Raw genomic sequence first — 4336 nt, 5'->3', positions numbered from 1 at the left:
GAGAGGGGGAGGAAGGGTAAGAGAAAGAGAGGAAACACCCACTGGAGTCTCACTCTGGCACATGTGATGATGCCCTCTATTAACTCTCACTATGCAGTCAAGTTTTCCTTAGCTTGCCTGGAGATACTGGATCTTGTTAGAGATATGCTCCTTTGTTAGCTATTGTTATCCAGAGGATTTAACTCAGTTACCTCACTTGTTCATTCTTTCCCCCAGCTTACGTGATCATCTATGGTTAATAAAAATAAAAATTTCTTCTGCATTCTTTTTTTAAAAAATATTTATTTATGGGAGTAAAATATTTTAATATTTTTATATTAAAAATTATTTATTCCCTTTTTTGCCCTTGTTTTTTTATTGTTGTAGTTATTATTATTGTTGTTATTGGATAGGACAGAGAGAAATGGAGAGAGGAGGGGAAGACAGAGAGGAGGGGGAAAGATAGACACCTGCAGGCCTGCTTCACTGCAGGGGAGTCAGGAACTCAAACTGGGATCCTTAAGTTGGTCCTTGTGCTTTGCGCTGTGGTTAACCGGCTGTGCTACTGTCCAACTCCCCATGCTTTGTATTTTTAAAATTCTCTCCCACCCCCTTTTTAGAGACAGAGAAGCAAAGGGACCACAGCACTGAAGCTTCCACCATTGTGGTGGGGGCTGGGCTGGAACCTGGCTCACCCAAATGGCAAAGGAGCACACCATCTAAGTGAGTTATCTCACCAGTCCCACTCTGGGTAATTTAACAATGTAGTTACAAGTTAAATCATAGGCCTGCAGCAGGGAATTTTGATAGTTCCATCCCAACTCTGTTCCACCCACGGGGATAGTGTGTGGGAAGATTCCAGAGGGAATGGAAGCTAGTGCAGAATCTCAGCTCTGTGAGCCCCTTCCCAATATTTGCATATTCACTAGGCTGCCACTCTTTGAAAGAAAGGAGCAAGTTACACTTGTTAATGAAGTGGGAAATTCATCACACATTTTCAAGTAATCACACACTTCTTAGCACTTGTTTTTCTTTTTTTGTTTTACATGGCTGCATTCTTGAAATCATGTGTGTTCCTGGAAAGCAGTGCAGTCATCTAATTTTTAATTCTGTAAACTTTGTTAGTGGAGACGACAGTTTAAAGTCTTGCACTGAAGTCTTTGATTCATTGTAATAAGAACAGACCCTATACAATGATACTCTTGTAGGACTAAATCTCTTTTCTTCTCTTTTCTCTTCTTTTTTCTTGATCAGAGCTATGCTCAGCTATAGTTTATAGTGGGACAGGGGTTTAAACCTGAGAGCCTGAAGCCTCAGGCTTGAAAAGTCTTTGCATAGTTGTTAATGCTCTCTCCCCTTCCCTAGAAGGATTTTCTTTAACAGAATTATTTTAGATAGTCTGTTCCTTGAACACATAACTACCTTAGTTCTCAAGATTATGCCAGCGTTAAGGTTGTGCACTTCTGAGTATACAATGTAGGCTCCTGCCCCTTCCTTCTCTCCACAGGGCCATATTGCAATTCTGAATCATGTCAGATAAGGGAGAACTAGAAGATAGGCCCCCAGGCCTCTGGTGTTAATGAGGAGTATCATTTTTAGTACTCGAGGAAAAGACCCTTTGTCAGCTAATCACAGTTTGAAACCTTTACCCTCTGTTCTAGAGGGGAAAAAAAGCCCAGGAATAAAATCATCTCTATTTTCTCAAGCACAGAGAAAGGAAATAAGAAGAAAGAAAATGAACAGCCAGATATTTCTCCTCCATCTTATTTTGAACACATAATCCATGTTGGCTTTGATGCTGTTACTGGAGAATTACTGGCATGCCAGAACAGTGGATTCAGTTATTACAGACCTCCAATATTACTAAGCTAGAACAGAGGAAAATCTGTGCTGGATGCCTTGAAGTTCTATGATTCCACCACAGTGAAGCAGAAATATTTTAGCTTTACTCCTCCTGAAAAAGATGGCCTTCCTTCTGAAACACCAGCACTTAGCACCAAGGGGTCTGAAACATCAGCAGCTGTAACAGAGGAAGATGATGATGACAAAGAGGTGGTTCCTCCTGTTACTGCCCCAAGACCAGGCCATTCAAAATCAGTTTATACATGGCCTGTAATTGATCCAATTCCTGAATCAGTTGGTGATTCTAATGTTGATAATGGGGCCAAGTCTTCAGACAAACAGGAAAAAAAGACTAAAATGACAGATGAAGAGATTATGGAAACATAAGAATTATTGTAAACATAGGTGACCCTAAGAAGAAATATGCAAGATGTGAAAAATTTGAGGAAGGGGCTTCTGGTACAGTCTTCACTGCTACTAATGTGGCACTGGGACAAGAGGTTGCTATCAAACAGATTAATTTACAGAGACAGCCAAAGAAAGAATTGATCATTAATGAGATCCTAATAATGAAAGAATTAAAAAAAATTCCAATATAGTTATAGTTAATTTCTTGGACAGCTACTTGGTGGGAGATGAATTGTTTGTAGTAATGGAGTATCTTGCTGGAGGAATCACTTACTGATGTTGTAACAGAAACCTGCATGGATGAAGCAAAGATTGTTGCTGTATGCAGAGAGATCACCCCTGAGCAGAGCAAGTGAAGTACTATGATTGGGACATCATACTAGATGACACCAGAGGTGGTTACTCAGAAAGCTTATGGCCCTAAAGTGGACATATGGTCTCTTGGTATCATGGCTATTGAGATGGTGGAAGAACCTCTATATCTCAATGAAAATCCCTTGAGGGCCTTGTTCCTGATAGCAACTAATAGAACTACAGAACTTCAGAATGCAGAGAAACTTTCACCAATATTTCTGGATTTCTTAAATCTGTGTTTGTAGATGGAGGTTCCAGGGGACAGTATCCACCCTTCAAACCTGCCAAGAGCTGCATAAAAGAAAAAACAAAATCTATGGTTTGTTTCTGACTTAATTTTTGCATCCCACAATTCCCTCCTCATTGACTTTATACCTACATGCCACCCTGCAATAGTACAAATTATGAATAAAAATAATTTTGATGTCATTAGGGGAACTGATAGACTTTTGATTCTTATCACATCTCCCCCATCATATCTGTGTTAAGGTATAGATAAAAAGATGGAAAGGACTGTTTTTCTTATTGATAACACAGGAAGAGTTTCACAAAGTAAGTTAACTCTAGAGCACTTAATGGTCTGTTTTCAATTTAATTCATTTCACTTTTATTTTTTAAATATTTATTTATTTATTCCCTTTTTTGCCCTTGTTGTTTTATTTTTGTAGTTATTGTTGTTGTTTTTATTGATGTCATTGTTGTTGGATAGGACAGAGAGAAGTGGAGAGAGGACGGGAAGACAGAGGGGGAGAGAAAGGCACCTGCAGACCTTCACCACCTGTGAAGTGACCACCCTGCAGGAGGGGAGTGGGGAAGGGGATTTCACTTTTTTTTCTGAATCATACTGACCTGCTACAAGTATTACTAAATTATAGAAACAAGCTGATTTATTTCTGGTGGAAAGCTAGAGTGCTTCTTTAGTTCCAGACCTGAAAATTATTTGTAAGTAGTTATGTGATAGATTTATGATAAAGAAGATTCTACCAGTGAAATGTAAAAGCAACTAGATGATCACTGTTACCACTCTAGAAGACACTTCACAGAAGTCATAAAAGCCATTTTCACTGAAGCCCTGTTTTTAATGCCTGTGACTCAACAAGGGTCTTTTTCAGTTTAAAAAACCAGTTTGGTATCTGTATTTACAATTGTTTGATGGTTACCTGCACATCCATTGCTGGCAACAGACTTTGTCATTAAAAATCTCACTCCTAGTTTAAAGGAGCTACACTGTGGTTTTAGTTTTTACTTACTCAGATAAACTAACTTGTTATAGAAATATACTTTGGTTAATTCTGAAATGTGTCATTCTTAAAATAACTTTAAAAGCAATGTGGAGTTGTGATTTATTAGTTATTTTTAAATTAACATGTTCAGATCTTGTTGAAAGAAAAACTTAAAAGCAAACCTAGTACATGAATTTTCAGTCCAACCACAAGAGAATATCAATATATAACATTAACAATGTAGATTTATTATGTACTATATAGTCATATGTTATTATATAGTTATTTACTTACATGGTTATATGAAGTAGACTTATTATATATAAAGTAAACAATATATTATTTAAGCATGTATACTGTGTATATTAGAAAAGTTTAAAGGAGAAAGAAAATTTCTTATTTGATCTATATTTTTTCTTTTCTTTAAATATTTATTCCATTTTGTTGCCCTTGCTGTTTTATTGTTATAGTTATTATTGTTGTCATTGTTGTTGGATGAGACAAAGAGAAATGGAGAGAAGAGGGGAAGA

At 37.2% G+C, this 4336-nt stretch overlaps 1 pseudogene; it reads left to right on the top strand.

Annotated features, from left to right (window-relative positions):
- Positions 1–1508: 1508 nt before the first annotated feature.
- LOC103123062 (serine/threonine-protein kinase PAK 2-like) lies at positions 1509–3696 on the top strand (annotated as a pseudogene).
- The last annotated feature ends 640 nt before the right edge of the window (positions 3697–4336 follow it).

Source organism: Erinaceus europaeus, chromosome 7, assembly GCF_950295315.1.
Source record: "Erinaceus europaeus chromosome 7, mEriEur2.1, whole genome shotgun sequence".
In the NCBI taxonomy this organism is placed as follows: Eukaryota; Metazoa; Chordata; class Mammalia; order Eulipotyphla; family Erinaceidae; genus Erinaceus; species Erinaceus europaeus.
Note: the sequence above shows the minus strand (reverse complement) of the source record. Positions and strands in the feature narration are given on the sequence as shown.